Source organism: Sapajus apella, unplaced genomic scaffold (assembly GCF_009761245.1).
Source record: "Sapajus apella isolate SASKATOON/1434 unplaced genomic scaffold, GSC_monkey_1.0 scaffold160, whole genome shotgun sequence".
Taxonomy (NCBI): Eukaryota; Metazoa; Chordata; class Mammalia; order Primates; family Cebidae; genus Sapajus; species Sapajus apella.
The window spans coordinates 1,259,786-1,276,751 of NW_022437100.1; the positions used below are offsets into that span (position 1 = coordinate 1,259,786).

Below are 16,966 nucleotides of genomic sequence, written 5' to 3' on the forward strand. Positions count from 1 at the left end.
TTTTTTTTTCTTTTTTTTTTTTTTTTTTGAGACAGAGTTTCACTCTTGTTATCCAGGCTGGAGTGCAATGGCACGATCTCGGCTCACTGCAACCTCCGCCTCCTGGGTTCAGGCAATTCTTCTGCCTCAGCCTCCTGAGTAGCTGGGATTACAGGCACGCGCCACCATGCCCAGCTCATTTTTTGTAGTTTTAGTAGAGACGGGGTTTCACCATGTTGACCAGGATGGCCTCGATCTCTTGACCTCGTGATCCACCCGCCTCGGCCTCCCAAAGTGCTGGGATTATAGGCGTGAGCCACCACGCCCGGCCTAAGAAATTTCTTATACAAAGGTGGCTCACATCTGTAATCCCAGTACTTTGGGAGGCCAAGGCAGACAGATGAGGAGGTCAAGAGATGGAGAGCATCCTGGATCTACACACATGACTATCAGGTCTCCGCAATGTTTAGGCTGCCTGAGGTTAGGAGTCCCCTGCTCCTGCAGCTCTGACCAGCCAACTGTCTCTCCTTCAGGGGACATCCACAGAGCTGTCGCCTCATCCGGCCCAGGGATCTTCCTGTTTAACCTGACAGCCAGGTTCCAGGGCCCCTCTCTACACCCCAACAGCTGGCCACACCTGGCCACCCTCCCCAGCTAGTGTCCCTCCAGGACCACCCAGGTCCCCTGGAGCTCTGGGGTCATCCCATCTCACCTGGAATCAGGGTGGGGCCTTGAAGGAAGAAGGAATTTGGAGACTTAGGAGGGAACAGGCTGAAGCCACCTAGCTGTCTCCCTTTCTCCACTCCTGCTCCCACAATCCTTCCAACAACCACTGGTTCTTTGTAAGACGTAAATGACGGCTGGGTGTGGTGGTTCACGTTTGTAATCCCAGCACTTTGGGAGGCCGAGGTGGTCGGATCACAAGGTCAAGAGATCAAGACCACCCTGGCTAACACGGTGAAACCTCCTCACTACTAAAAATACAAAAAATTAGCCGGCATGGTGGCGTGAGCCTGTAGTCCCAGCTGCTTGGGAGGCTGAGGCAGGAGAATCATTTGAATTTGGGATGCAGAGGTTGCAGTGAGCCAAGATCGCGCCACTGCACTCCAGCCTAGGACACAGAGCGAGACTCCATCTCAAAAAAAAAAAAAAAAAAAAAAAAAGTAAATGACAACATCCCACTCTCCTGCTTTGAAACCCTCCAGGTTTCTCCTTGTACTTAGAATAAAATCTAAACTCCCCTCTCAGCTGACCAGCCCACAAGATCGGGTCTTGTCCACCTCGCAGCCCCATCTCACCCCACCGACCCCCTGGCCACAGTGACATCCTTGAATCCACCAGGCTCATTCTATCCTTCTGTCCTTCTGTCCTTCTGTCCTGTTCCCTCCGCCTGGGACTCTTCTGCAGCTCTTGGCTGGATTGAGCTTTTCATCATGTCAGTTTTAACTCAAAGGTGGGTGGACGGATGGACAGTTGGATGGCTGATGGGTGCTGTGATACTATTCTATATATACAGAAAATAGGTTTTTGCCCGTGGTTTCTGGCTATAACTCATAGCCTATGTTAGTGTCTTGTTATAATGTTGGGGTGCTTTCGGCCTCAGGAACAGGCTCAGAAAACAGACTCTTCGCCTGCCCTTCCTTCACCTGCTGCTCTCTCTCCTCATGGTAGGAATTTCCCCCCGCCTTTCTGTCTTAGAACAGAAATTCTGGCCAGGTATGGTGGCTCATGCCTGTAGTCCCAGTACTTTGGGAAGCTGAGGCGGGCAGATCACTTGAGGTCAGGAGTTCGAGACCAGCCTGGCCAACATGGCGAAACCCTGTGCTCTACTAAAAATACAAAAATGTTAACCGGGCATGGTGAGGGGCACCTGTAATCCCAGCTACTCAGGAAGCTGAGGCAGGAGAACCGCTTGAACCCAGGAGGCGGAGGTTGCAGTGAGCTGAGGTCATGCCATTGCACTCCCACCTGGGTGACAAGAGTGAGACTCTGTCTAAAAAAACCCAAAAAGAACAGAAATTCTTCCTTGAAGAAATACTCTGAGCTACTTTGATTATATAAGACCCTCATTTCAGAAGGGGTCCTGCCCCATCCCTTGGAGTAAGAAGTGCTGCACAGAGAGGCCATGAAGAATCTGAACACACAGGCCTTGCTGGGGTTCCACACTCGTCCATTAATATTCCATCAGATCTTTCTCCCCATTCACAGTTCTACTCAGAGGTCAATCATGCCGGCCCAATGAGGTCCCCAGAAAAGGCCCGGGGGATAGAGTTTGGGCAGCTTCTGAGATAGCTGAACGAATGGTGGTTTCTGAAGGATGGGACCCCCAGGTGAGAGGTGGGGGAAGCCCCTTCCCTGTAACCTGCCCTACGCATCTTTTCATCTGTATGTTTTCTAACATCCTTTATAGTAGACCAGTAAACATAAGTGTTTCCCTGAGTTCTGTGAGTCACTCTAGCAAATTAACTGAAACCAAAGAGGGGTTGTGGCATCCCCACTTGAAGTCCAGAGGCTCAGACTTGCAACTGGTGTGGAGGGAGAGAGGAATCAGTCTCGTGGGACTGAGCCCTCGACCTGTGGCATCTGACGCCATCTCCAGGTAGATGGTGTCGGAATTGAATCAGAAGACAGCCAGCTGATTGGCAGCCAACACAGAATCGACTCCTTGCTTGTTGCTGGAGAATGCCACAACCCCCTCCCGCACCACCATTTGGCGCACCACCATTTGGTCAGAGAAGTCTTTTGTATTGATTGTTGTACTATAAGAGCAGAGGAAAGAAATGCAGTTTGACCTTAACACGTCAGTTTTAACTCAAAGGTGAGTGGGTAGATGGATGAACAGATAGACGGATGGATGGATAGATGAATGGGTACATGAGCGGATGAAAAGGTGAATGGTGTCTGGCGCAGTGGCTCACACCTGTAAATCCCAGCACTTTGGGAGGCCAGGGTGTACAGATCACCTGAGGTCAGGAGTTCAAGACCAGCCTGGCCAACATGGTGAAATCCCGTCTCTACTAAAAATTAGCTGAGCGTGGTGGTAGGTGCCTGTAGTCCCAGTAACTAGGGAGGCTGAGGGAGGAGAATCACTTGAACCCAGGAGGCTGCAGTGAGCTGAGATTGCACCATTGTACTCCAGCCTGGATGACAGAGTGAAATTCTAACTCAAAAAAAAAGAAAAAAAGGTACATGACTAATTTGGTGGACGGGTGAGGAGGTGGAGGGAGGGGTGGATGGGTGGATGGTGGATGGGCAGCTGGAAGTACTCATCGGAGAGCCCCAAAGGGGCTCCAATCCAGTGAGGCACAGCCCCTCCCTCCCTCCCTCTTGCCCCCTCCGTGGTGTATTATCTCAGCCTTTTGAACCAGGAAGGCTCCTTCTCAGGGCCACACCGACTTACACACATGTGGTGCTGGGTGAATTTACAGAAAAGATCAAGTTCTGTGTCCAGCTTCCTGTAAGTGACAAGAAGATTTTTCACTCTGTGTCTTTAGAAATTGAAGAGGTAAACCAAGCCGCTCCTGTGACTTGGGTGGTCCTTCAGTGCTCTTCCTCAGAAAGGGAGACCTGAGTCCTGAGCACAGTGAGTGCAATTCCTTCTCCCTGGCCCAGGCCACACCGTCGTTCCATGGACAGTGGAGCCTTTTGTTTTTTTTTTAGATGGAGTTTCACTCTGTTGCCCAGGCTGGGGTGCAGTGGTGCGATCTTGGCTCACAGCAACCTCTGCCTCCCAGGTTCAAGTGATTCTCCTGCCTGAGCCTCTCAAGTAGCTGGGATTATAGGCACCTGCCATCACACCGGGCTAATTTTTGTATTTGTAGTAGAGACAGGATTTCACCATGTTGGCCAGGCTGGTCTTGAACACCTGACCTCAGGTGATCCACCTGCCTCAGCCTCCCAAAATGCTGGGATTACAGGTGTGAGCCACCGTGCCCAGCCTGAGCCTTCTACAGCTTAATCACCCAGTCCCAGCTGTCCATGCAGGCAGATACCTGGGGATGGTGAGGAGAGAGTAAAACAGCAGAAGCAATGAGGCACTGCTGCTCACCCCAGCATTCCCACCCCGCCCCAGCTTCTGGCAGGATTCTATCTGCCAAGGGCAGGACTACATCCGCCTCCATCTTTGTGTCTGCCAAGCCGGGAGAGGAGCATTTATCTGTCCCTACCGTGGTAAACAACCAGAGGAGGTCCTCTGCCAAGTGCGGTGCTAGTCTTAGGAGCACACTCACTCCCAAGGCTTCTGTCCACCCTGAGCACCCAAGGCCACTGGAAGTCCCCCTCTTCTTGAAGTCTGTCCCTGGGGACAATCCTGTCCCTCTCACAGTTGGCCCTGGCTCTGCCCTGGGCCACGCAGCACCCGCTGCATCACTGCTCTCCTGATGGCTGCGGTCTCAGGACCATCTGGGCTCCCGACACCCCAGCAGTACCCTCTACCTACATAAGCCTCCGTCCTCCAGGAGAAGCAGCCACAAGACCCCAGGGCCTCACCTCCCAGAATCAGAATCCGAAGGATTCCAGGGGCCCCTAAAATCAACAGGTACAGGCCTTCAGGGAAAGGTCCATTTCAGAAGCCGACCCTTTCTTTTTAGGATGGGAGCAGGACCTGGGCCCCATCATACCCTTGCAGGGCAAGTTCAAAACCCTGGAGACCCACCAAACAGACCAGTCATGAATCCTCACCTAATTCCCAGAGCCCCTGGGGAGACCACGGGCCGCAGGAGAGCAGATGAGACTGCGGTTGGGTGTCCGGAGCTGCTGCCGACTCAGGCACCTCCATGGAACGACACTGGCCTCAAGTCCTTGCTGCCTCTTACCGGCTGTGTGACCTTGGGCAGGCCAGGTAGCCTCAGTTTCCTAGCGAATGTATGTAATGGGCTTGGCATACAGAATATGGCACATAGTAGGTACTCAACTATTATTATTCTGTGTTTAATAGCTAGTTGTCTGGCATTTACTGAGCATACCACACACACTGGGCCATTTCGAGGCCTCTCGCCTGCATCGTGAGCTTACTAATGAGGTGCTCACCTGGGACCTGCCTGGAGCCGGCATTCTCTCCTCCGCACATGTGACAGTGACAGCCCCAACCCTCGTTTCCCAGCAGCAGCAAAAGAGGTTGGGCATGATGACCTACAGCTCGCTCAATGTCTAAGGATCTCTGGGTCTCAGTTTCCCCCTCGGCCACCTCCTCCTGCCCCTACCACCCACCTCCCAAGCTGAGGGTTTCACTGGCCTGCCGTTATTCCTGGCAGAATTCCAGGGTCCTCCAGGCCTTCCCTCTCTGACCTTCACGCTGCACATCATCAGCCCAGCACAGGAGTCAATTTTGCCAAGAGGTTAAGAGACCTGGGCACTGGTTCTCCATTTCCTAGCAAGCAACTGACACTTGTTTGGCTTTATAAATTAAGGTTTCAACTCTTGGCCAGGTGCGGTGGCCCACACCTGTAATCCCAGTACTTTGGAAGGCCGAGGCAGGCAGATCACCTGAGGTCAGGAGTTTTCGACCAGCCTGGCCAAACATGGTGAAACCCCGTCTGTACTAAAAATACAAAAATTAGTGGGGCATGGTGGCTCCTGCCTGTAATCCCAGTTACTCAGGAGGCTGAGGCACAAGAATCATTTGAACCTGGGAGGAGGAGGTTGCGGTGAGCCAAGATTGAGCCACTGCACTCCAGCCTGGGAGACAGAGCAAGACTCCATCTCAAAAAAAAAAAAAATTTCAATTCTTGTATAGTATGCTGCTAGTGGGAATATAAAATGTTGCAGCTGCTACGATACATAGTTTGGCAGTTCCTCAAAAAGCTAAACATAGAATTACCATATGATCTAGCAACTCCACTCCCAATTATGTACATACCCAAAGGAATTGAAAGCAGGAACTCAGACTAATATTTGTAAACCGATGTTCATAGCAACACTATTTACCAGACCAAAGGCGGAAAAACCCAAGCATCTACCAACAGATGAAAGAAGCCGGGCATGGTGGCTCACACCTGTAATCCCAACACTATGGGAGGGCGAGGCAGGAGGACTGATTGAATCCAGAAGTTCGAGACCAGCCTCAACAACATCGTGAGACCTTGTCTATACAAAAAAAAAAAAAAAAAAGGCCGGGCGCGGTGGCTCACGCCTGTAATCCCAGCACTTTGGGAGGCCGAGGCGGGTGGATCACGAGGTCAAGAGATCAAGACCATCCTGGTCAACATGGTGAAACCCCGTCTCTACTAAAAATACAAAAAATTAGCTGGGCGTGGTGGCACGTGCCTGTAATCCCAGCTACTCAGGAGGCTGAGGCAGGAGAATTGCCTGAACCCAGGAGGCGGAGGTTGCGGTGAGCCGAGATCGCGCCACTGCACTCCAGCCTGAAGAGCGAAACTCCGACTAAAAAAAAAAATAAAAAAATAAAAAAAAATAGGCTGGGCGCGGTGGTTCACGCCTATAATCCCAGCACTTTGGGAGGCCGAGGCAGGTGGATCACGAGGTCAAGAGATCGAGATCATCCTGGTCAACATGGTGAAACCCCGTCTCTACTAAAAATACAAAAAAAATTAGCTGGGCATGGTGGTGCGCGCTGTAGTGCTAGCTACTCGGGAGGCTGAGGCCGGAGAATTGCTTAAACCCAGGAGGCGGAGGTTGCAGTGAGCTGAGATCACGCCATTGCTCCCCAGCCTGGGTAACAAGAGCAAAACTCCGTCTCAAAAAAAAAGAAAATTAATTAGCCAGGTGCGGTGGCACACACCTGTAGTTCCAGCTACTTGGGAAGCTGAGGTGGGAGAATCATTTAAGCCTAAGAGGCCAAAGCTGCAGTGACCTGTGATTATACCACCATGCCCCAGCCTGGGCAACAGAGCAAGACCTTGTCTCAAAATAAAAGACTAGCTGGTCACAGTGGCTCACGCCTGTAATCCCAGCACTTCGGGAGGCCAAGGCGGGCAGATCATGAGGTTAGGAGCTCAAGACCAGCCTGGCCAATATAGTGAAACCCTGTCTCTACTAAAAATACAAAAATTAGCCAAGCATGGTGGTGCGTGCCTGTAATCCCAGCTACTCAGGAGGCTGAGGCAGGAGAATCGCTTGAACCCGAGAGGCAGAGGTTGCAATGAGCCGAGATCACGCTACTGCACTCCAGCCTGAGTGACAGAGTGAGACTCCATCTCAAAAAAAAAAAAAAAAAAGATGAATGAATAAACAAAATATGGGGTACACAGACAATGGAATATTATTCAGTCATGAAAAGGGGTGAGGTGCTGATACACGCTATATGCTACAGTACAGATGAAACTTGAAAACATTTTGCTCAATGAAAGAAGCCAAACGCAAAAGGACAAATATTATATGATTCTACTTATATGAAATATTTACAATAGATAATTTATAGAGACAGAAAGTAGATTAGAAGTTACCAGGGGCTGAGGGGATGGGAGAACCACAGAGTTATTGTTTAACGGGTATAGAGCTTCTGTTTGGGGTGATGAAAGAGTTTTAGGAATAGATGCTGCTGGTCGCACAACATTATAAATGTAATGAATGCCACCAAATCACATATTTAAAGATGGTTAACATTGGCCAGGTGTGGTGATTCATGCCTGCAATCCCAGCACTTTTGAGAGGCTGAAGCAGGTAGATCACTTGAGGTCAGGAGTTCGAGACCAGCCTGGCCAACATGATGAAACTCCATCTCTACTAAAAATTCAAAAATCAGCCGAGTGTGGTGGCACATGCCTATAGTCCCAGCTAACTCAGGAGGCTGAGGCACGAGAATTGCTTGAACCCAGGAGGCGGAGGCTGCAGTGAGCTGAGGTTGTGCCACTGCTCTCCAGCCTGGAGACAGAGTGAGACTCTGTTTCAAAAAAAAACAAAGATGGTTAAAATGGAGGCAGGCATGGTGGTGTGAGTCTGTAGTTCCAGCTACTCGGGGAGCTGAGGGGTGACGACTGCATGAGCTCCAGAGTTTGAGGCTGCAATGACTTCTGATTGTGCCACTGCCTTCTAGCCGGAATGACAGAGCGAGACCCAAACTCAAAAAAATTGGTTAAGATTGAATACTTTTGTTATATATATTTGGCCACAATTTTTTAAAATTAATAGTGGTTTTGTTTTTTTTTTTAACAGGGTCTCACTTTGTCACCCAGGCTGGAGTGCAGTGGCATGACCACGGCTCACTGCAGTTTCACCCACTGCAGAGCCATCCTCCCACCTCAGGCCCTCAAGTAGCTGGGACCACAGGCGCATACCACCACCATTTTTATATTTTTGGTAGAGCCTGGGTTTTGCCAGGTTGCCAAGACTGGTCTCAAACTCCTGAGCTCAAGTGATCCACCTGCCTCGGCCTCACAAAGTTCTGGGATTACAGTCAATAAAGCTATTTTTTAAAATTGTGGTTTCCCTGGAGTTCAAAATAGCAACTTATTTTCACTGGCTTTCAAGTCCCCAACTTTTTTTTTTTTTTTTTTTTTTTTTGAGAGGGAGTCTCGCTCCGTCGCCCAGGCTGGAGCACATGCTGCGATCTCCGCTCATGGCAACCCCCGCCTCCCAGGTTCAATCGATTCTCCTGCCTCACCCTCCGGAGTAGCTGGAACTACAGGCACCTGCTACCATGCCCAGCTGATTTTTGTATTTTTGGTAGAGATGGGGTTTCATCATGCTGGCCAGGCTAATTTCAAAATCCTGACCTCATGATCTGCCTGCCTCAGACTCCCAAAGTGCTAGGATTACAGGCATGAGCCACTGCACTCAGCCTAAAGCCCCAACTTATAAGGTGAGTTCCACACCCCTGCCACAAAGTACAGCCACCACTTTTTTTTTTTTTTTTTTTTTTTTAAGACAGAGTCCTGCTTTGTCGCCCAGGCTGGAGTGCAGTGGTGCAATATCAGCTCACTGCAACCTCCACCTCCTGAATCAAGCGATTCTCCTGCCTCTGGAAGAGTGATTACAGCCACCATTGTTTTTTCTCTCTCTAGTAATGGCTATAAACAATTTTTTTTAAACAGACACCACTTTTTTAGGTGGTTGTCAAGATTTAGATGTTTGAAGAGAGAAAGCATTTGCCTCCCCCTGCTGGCCACTAAAAGAATAATCTAAATTGGGAAGAAAAACAGCTTGTCAATTGCTGAACCTCTCTACCTTAAAAAAAATGGCAAATTAAGACAAGCATGTGATGAAAACACTTTACACAGCTCAAAAGGGTTTTACAGGGAAAAGCAAGCCTCCTTTTTTTTCTCAATCCCCCACAGCCAATATCTTTCTCATGCTTCTTTCCAGGGATTGTGTGCCATGCAGGTGAAAACATGCCAGACACACTGCTTTTTTTTTTTTTTTTTTCCAGACAGGGTCTCACTCTGTCACCTAGGCTGGAGAGCAGGGACTCGAACATGGCTCCCTGCAGCCTCAACCCCCTAGGCTCAAGTGATTCTCCTGCCTCAGCCACCCCCCTACCCCAAGTAGCTGGGACTACAGGTACCTGCCAACACATCTGGCTAATTTTTATACTTTTTGTAGAGACAGGATTTTGCCATGTTGCCCAGGCTGGTCTTTAACTCCTGAGCTTAAGCAATCCTCCTGCCTTGGCCTCCCAAAGTGCTAGGATTATAGGCATGAGCCACCATGCTAACAATGTATCTTGGAAGTGGTTCCATATCAGTAAGCCACTTTTCTCTTGTTTTTTTATTTTTATTTATTTATTTATTTTTTGAGATGGAGTTTCACTCTTGTTACCCAGGCTGGAGTGCAATGGCGTGATCTCGGCTCACAGCAACCTCCGCCTCCTGGGTTCAGGCAATTCTCCTGCCTCAACCTCCTCAGTAGCTGGGATTACAGGCACGCGCCACCATGCCCAGCTAATGTTTTTGTATTTTTAGTAGAGACGGGGTTTCACCGTGTTGACCAGGATGGTCTCGATCTCTTGACCTCATGATTCACCTGCCTCGGCCTCCCAAAGTGCTGGGATTACAGGCGTGAGCCACCACGCCTGGCCTTGTTTTTTTTTTTTAAATTTTTCCCAGGCTCAAGTGATTCTCCTGCCTCAGCCTCGTGAATAGCTAGGATTACAGGCGTAAACCACCACATCCAGCTAAGTTTTTATATTTTTAGTAAAGACGGGGATCCCACCAGGTTGGCCAGCCTGGTCTTGAACTCCTGACTTAGGTGATCCTCCTGCCTCAGCCTCCTAAAGTGCTGGAATTACAGGCATGAGCTACCATGCCCAGCACACTTTTCTCTTTATAAAGGCTGGGACGTATTCCACCTTAGACATTTTCATCCAGTCGCCTACTGGTGGACATTTAGGTGTTTCTAATCTTTGACTTTTGCGAGCAAAGCTGAATGATCATCTGTGAACGTGGCCCTTTGTGCAAGTGTGTCGTGATTTCTGGGGATAACTGAGCACTGACTTTGTGCTTGAACCTGGGAGGCGGAGGTTGCAGTGAGCCGAGATCGCACCATTGTACTTCATCCTGGGCAACAGAGCGAGACTCCGTCTCAGAAAAAGAAGAGATACACAACACAGGACTACTGGGACTTCCCAAGATAAGACACTTCCCCGATGAAGGGGGTACTGAGGTGGCCATAGCATTTTGAGACCCTACTAATGGCAGGCTGAGTTGAACATACACTTAATTTGAAATTGGCCAGGCATGGTGAGTCATGCCTATAATCCCAGCACTTTGGGAGGCTGAGGTGGGTGGGTCACTTGAGGTCAGGAGTTTGACACCAGCCTGGCCAACATATAGTAAAACCCCGTCTCTACTAAAAATAAATTTTTAACAAAATGAGCCAGGCGTGGTGGTGTGCACCTGTAATCGCAGCTACTCGAGAGGCTGAGGCAGAAGAATCACTGGAGTCCAGCAGGTGGAGGCTGCAGTGAGCCGAGATCATGCCACTGCACTCCAGCCTGGGCAACAGAATGAGACCCCTCCTCAAAAAAAAAAAATTGAAATCAGTCGGTTACAGTTTTAAGGTTCACAGTCACTTCTATGAAGTTGCATGATTGCTAGTGGCTTCCAGAAACACTCCTACCCCTGCCCTCCACCGACACACCTGGGATCCTGACCTAAACGTGCAGGGAGAGGGGTCACTCTGTGACCACAGTTTATATCCTAGATGCCCGACATGCAAAGAATGTGGTCCAGGGAGGAGAAATAAGATCTGCATTGTAGGGAAGCAGAAGCTAGTCTGTAGAAAATTCCTCCAATTGGCCAGGCGCGGGCTCATGCCTGTAGTCCCAACACTTTGGGCGGCTGAGGCAGCCAGATCACGAGGTCAAGAGATCGGGACCATCCTGGCCAACATGGTGAAACCCCATCTCTACTAAAAATACAAAAATTAGCTGGGCATGGTGGTGTGCACCTGTAGTCCCAGCTACTTGGGAGGCTGAAGCAGGAGAATCGCTTGAACCTGGGAGGCAGAGGTTGCAGTGAGCCGAGATTGCACCACTGCACTCCAGCCTGGTGACAGAGCAAGAATCTGTCTCAAAAAAAAAAAAAAAAAGAAAAAGAAAAAAGAAAATTCTTCTAATGATCAGATGCATTAAATTATAAATGGATGATTCAGTTCCCATTGATACTTGGTTAGAACAGAATTCCTGCCTATTGGGAATATAGTTAATAACGTTGCGTATGTAATTACAAGTGTATCACAAAAGATTTGGTTTTTTGTTAGCAATCACAGGCTGTCAAACTAATCAGAATGCCTTTCTTGTAGAGCACAAACCTGAAGCAGCACTGCAAACAGCAAATGTTCTACACCTCATGATTTGCATGGCACACACGACATGACACACGGGGCTGTGTCTCAGCATGTAACACATTACCAACAACACAAGATGACACTGAGAAAAACTTCCCCAAAATAAAAAAGTAAAAAAACATTTTTCGAGCAACCATGCCAGAAAGCTGACTTTTCTTTCCCTTTATGGAAAAGATATGCTACAGGCTGGGTGTGGCGGCTCACGCCTGGAATCCCAGCACCTTCGGACCCTGAGGCGGGCGCATCACCTGAGCCTGGCCAACATGGTGAAACCTCGTCTCTACTAAAAATACAAAAGTTAGCCAGGCATGGTGGTGCATGCCTGTAATCCCACCTACTCTGGAGTCTGAGGCAGAATCGCTTGAACCCAGGAGGTGGAGGTTATAGAGAGCCGAGGTCAAGCCAATGCATTCCAACCTGGGCAACAGAGACTCTATCTCAAAAAAAAAAAAAATAAAATACATACCCAGGCATGGTGGCACATACCTGTAGTACAAGCTACTCAGGAGTCTGAGGCAAGAGAATCGCTTGAACCTGGGAGATGGAGGTTGCGGTGAGCCTACATTGTGCCACTGCACTCCAGCCTGGGCAATGGAGCCAGACTCCCTCTCAAAAAAAAAAAAGAAAATATAAACTAGGCATGGTGATGCATGTCTGCAGTCCCTGCCACTGGGAAGGGTGAGGCAGGAGGATTCCTTGTGCCCAGAAGTTCAAGGCTGCAGTGGACTATGATCATGACACTGTACTCCAGCCTGGATGACAAAGTAAGACCCCATCTCTAAAAAAATAAAAATAGAGGCCAGGTATGGTGGGTCATCCTGTAATCCCAGCACTTTGGGAGGCCAGGGCGGGCAGATAACTTGAGGCCAGGAGTTCGAGACCAGCCTGGCCAACATGGTGAAACCTGGACTCTCCTAAAAATACAAAAAAACAGGTCTGGGTGTGGTGACTCATGCCTTAAATCCCAGCACTTTGGAAGGCTGAGATGGGTGGATCACCCGAGGTCAAAAGTTCGAGACCAGCCTGGCCAACATGGTGAAACCCCCACCTCTACCAAAAATACAAAAATTAGCCAGGCGTGGTGGCACATGCTTATAGTTCCAGCTACTTGGGTGGCTGAGGCAGGAGAATCACTTGAACCCAGGAACCAGAGGTTGCAGTGAGCTGAGGTCAATGGCACTGCACTCCAGCCTGGGTGACACAGTGAGACTCTATCTCAAAAAATTAAAAATAGAAATAGAATGTAAAATAAAATCATTGCTACATAACAAGCATGTAGCCCAAGACTGTAGAGAAAAACCTATTACAGAGGCATGTCAGGTGCCTAAGTAAAAATATCTTATTGTTCTGATTTAATGATTATGGTATTTGCCAACATTTTAAAGTCTGTAATTTATTTCTCACTCTAAATAAATATATACTTTTGCATTAGTCATTTTATATCCTTTTTTTCTCAGAAGTTCCACAATTTTTTACAAGTTTCAGGCTCCACAAAACCTGAATTCACCCCATCCTGATGTAAATGTATTTCTTAAATTGGGTATCTACCACAAAAGATGAAAACTCTGTGGACTAGATAGATGATCTCCAAGATTTCTTCCCACTCCAGAATTCTCTAACTCTGTGAGCACTGCATTCTGATCCCCTCCCCCCAGCAGCTGCAACTCTGAAAGACAAGGAAGTCCTTCCTTGGAGCTGATCCAAGTCTTTCCTGCTGTCCTTGAAGTCCTTGTCCTGCAGGGAAGCAGGGAGACAAAGTGCCAGTGTGCAGGGCTGTAGGGAGGACAAGGCGGGAGAGGTGAAGACAGGTGCTTTGAAGGTATACGCTCTGGGGGAAAGGAAGCAAAAGGGTAAGACCAAAGCCCTAAACCGAGGGCATGAACCTGAAGGCCTCTCCCAATATACAAATAGCAGCCACAATTTGGAGCCTTTTTTTTTTTTCTTTTTGAGACAGCGCCAATCTCTGTCGCCCAGGCTGGAGTGCAGCAGTGCAATCACAGCTCATTGTAGCCTCAACCTGCTGGGTCCAGCCATCCTCCCACCTCAGCCTCTCAAGTATCGGGGACCACCATGCTGGACTAATTTTTAAGTTTTTTATGGAGACAGGGTCTCACCATATTGCCCAGACTGGTGGAGACTTCTTTATTTAGAATTTATAGAGTGCCTACCATGTGCTAGGTAATGTACATGTTATTTCTTTTTCTTTTTTCTTTTTTTTTTTGAGATGGAGTGTTTTCTGTCTCCCAGGCTGCAGTGCAGTGGCTTGATCTCAGTTAATGCAACCTCTGCCTCCCCGGTTCAAGCGATTCTCCCACCTCAGCCTCCCGAGTAGCTGGGATTACAGGCACCTGCCGTCACACCAGGCTAATTTTTGTATTTTTAAAGAGACAGGGTTTCACCATATTGGCCAGGCTGGTCTTGAACTCCTGACCTCAGGTGATCCCCCGCCTCAGCTTCCCAAAGTGCTGGGATTACAGGCCTGAGCCACCGCACCCAGCCATGTCCATGTTATTTCTAACCCTCCAGCAACCGAAGCTGGGGAGGTGAAGTGACTCACCCAAAGTCACACAGCTCTGCACTATCCTGCCCTGCACTTCCTTCCCTCCAGCCTTGCCATCCTCCCCCATGCTAAAGGCTTTATTTAGCAGCGACACTATGGTGGCTCATGCCTATAATCCCAGCCCTTTGGGAGGCCCAGGTGGGTGGATCACCAGAGGTCAGGAGTTCGAGACTAGCCTGGGCAACACAGTGAAATCTCGTCTCTACTAAACATACAAAAGTTAGCTGGGCATGGTGGTGCATGCTTGTAATCCCAGCCACTCGAGAGGCTGAGGCAGGAGAATCGCTGGAACCCAGGAGGTGGAGGCTGCAGTGAGCGGAGATTGTGCCACTGCACTCCAGCCTGGGTGACAGAGGGAGACTGCATCTCAAAAATAAATAAGTAAATAAACAAACAAGCAAAATTAGCTGGGCATGGTGGCGTGTGCCTGTAGTTCTAGCTACTTGGGAGGCTGAAGCAGGAGAACTGCTTGAAGCTGGGAGGTGGAGGTTGCAGTGAGGCAAGATCACACCACTGTACTCCAGCCTGGGACAGAATGAGACTCCATCTCAACAATAAATAAAAAGATTTTATTTAGCAAACACAATCTCCCCCCCCAGCCACCTTTTGGGAGGAAATTCCTCCTCATTTTCCATTCACTGCCCCTTCTAGTCTTACCCTCATTCAGCCACCTGTAGGGTAATTGGTCTCTCACCCTCCTCTGCAGCACTTTGAATAAACCCACACAGGACCTATGCCAGCCCTGCCAGACAACAGCTTCTCGACTGATTGTCTCTGTGGCACCATCCGATCTGAAAATATATTGTTCATTTACGGGCTGAGTAGCTTACTTGAATGCAAATTCTACCAGGGCAGGGCCTTGTTTCTCTTATTCCCCGCAACGTCCTCTCCTCTCCTGCCACAGGACTCGGCACAAGGTGGGCACTGAATCATTAATTGCTTTCTTATGTAACCTCGACCTCAAAGTCATGCTGTAAACTCCAAGTGCTAGAGCACAAGAATGAAAAGCAGTAACTGGCCACCAGCCAACTAACACACGGCAGTATTTGCATATTGCCTTCCCATTGGTGAAATCCAGGGTGTCTATTTTCCTTCTGGCCAGTGGGGTAACAGCATAGCATCGGCCTCAGTGTCCACACCCCTGTAATTTACATCTTCCTACCCAATGAATAGGCACTGGGGGTGTGGAAAAGGGAGTTGCTCAGACTCATCATTCCCCAGCCCCATCTGTCCCCCACTGGGTTGACACACAATTCAGTCACTGGCAAACATGACCCTGCCTGGTATACTTGAACACCTAGAGTGGGGAAAGGCTGATATTATGAAGAGCTGAGGCAGAGGAACCTAAGGACCAGAGTCCCACTCTGCAGCAGAGATGGTCCATGCCATCCATGTAGTTAGACCTTGAAGTGAGTCTACATAAGCTCATCTCAGATCTAAGGTCCTTGGGGAGCCAGAGCAGGCAGGAACTGTTGGCTTGGGGAGCATGGGGTGGACTCAGCAGAGGTTAAGTTTCTCTAACTTTGGGCAGACATTCCTGGGCCGGCTAACTGCAGCCTTGATCTCCTGGGCTCAAGTGATCCTCCCACCATATGGAGTAGCTGGGACTATAGGTGCGTACCACCATGCTCAGCGCTATTTTTTTTTTTTTTTCCGGCTGCCCAGGCTGATCTCAAAACTCCTGGGTTCAAGTGATCCTCCTGACTCAGCCTCCCAAAGTGTTGGGATTACAGCTGTGAGCCCCCCATGCCCAGCCTAAGGGACTTAGACATATGTGGTCACCCAGAGAAACGCAGCACAGCAGAGCCTACAGCACCTTGGAAATAAAACAGAACTTGATCCCAACTCCCCACTTATGGCTTCAGGTCTGAGAGACTTGAAGAAACCCTGAGAAGGGCAGGTAAAGCTCAGCTACAATCAACTGAGCCATGCTGACCTCTAAGGATTCAACACCTCAGCTCTTTCCTAGGAAACCCCTCCAACCCTGGAAACGTTGGTGAGGGAGGGCTGGGGTCGGGGAAGAGGAGCTGGGAGGTACGCATACTTGCAAACTTGGAGGAGAGATACGGGGCAGAACACGCAATCCCCTCTTGGAGGGGGATTGTAAAAGGTTCAGGAAACATTTCAGTAATAAAAGACACAAAAAGCTGTAAGTACACACTGTGTTGCAGCTTTTGTCGAGGAATGCAATAAGCGTACATATCACTTTCCTGTATAATCTCAATGGCCTGTGGGAGAGAATTTAGAAAAGCATCCCAGTCGCTGAATGGTTTAGTTTAGGGAAGAAACTGACCCAGCACATCCTCCCCACTTCCCGGATGAGATTACTGCGGTTCTGCAAGGTGAGTCGAGGTCACTCGCCAAGGCAGAACCAGATTCGCCAGATTCCCTAGTCTCAGTCGAGCTTTAACCCTCCCAAGCACAGGACCGCTGGAGCTCGCCACGGGACGGTTTCCCAGCCGGCCGCGTGGGGGCGACGGACGGAGCGCGATGGACCCAGGTGAGTCGGGGACCCGGCGTCGCCAGGTCGTGACGTCACAAGGCGAGGGAAGTCTTTGATGGAGGAAGATATAGGAGAAAAGGTGCCGAGCTTAGGAAGTCTGTTTGTACTGTCCTCCCCGATTCCAGTCTGGCGCTCACCGGTATCTTCTTCCCACGGCTGCCTGGACCTTTCTACAAGAAAAG

The 16,966-nt window shown here is 49.3% G+C and overlaps 1 protein-coding gene across 1 annotated transcript in view; it reads right to left on the bottom strand.

Annotated features, from left to right (window-relative positions):
* Positions 1-16,966, bottom strand: part of LGALS2 (galectin 2) — a 29,518-nt gene that overhangs the window by 11,581 nt on the left and 971 nt on the right. The window lies entirely within an intron of this gene.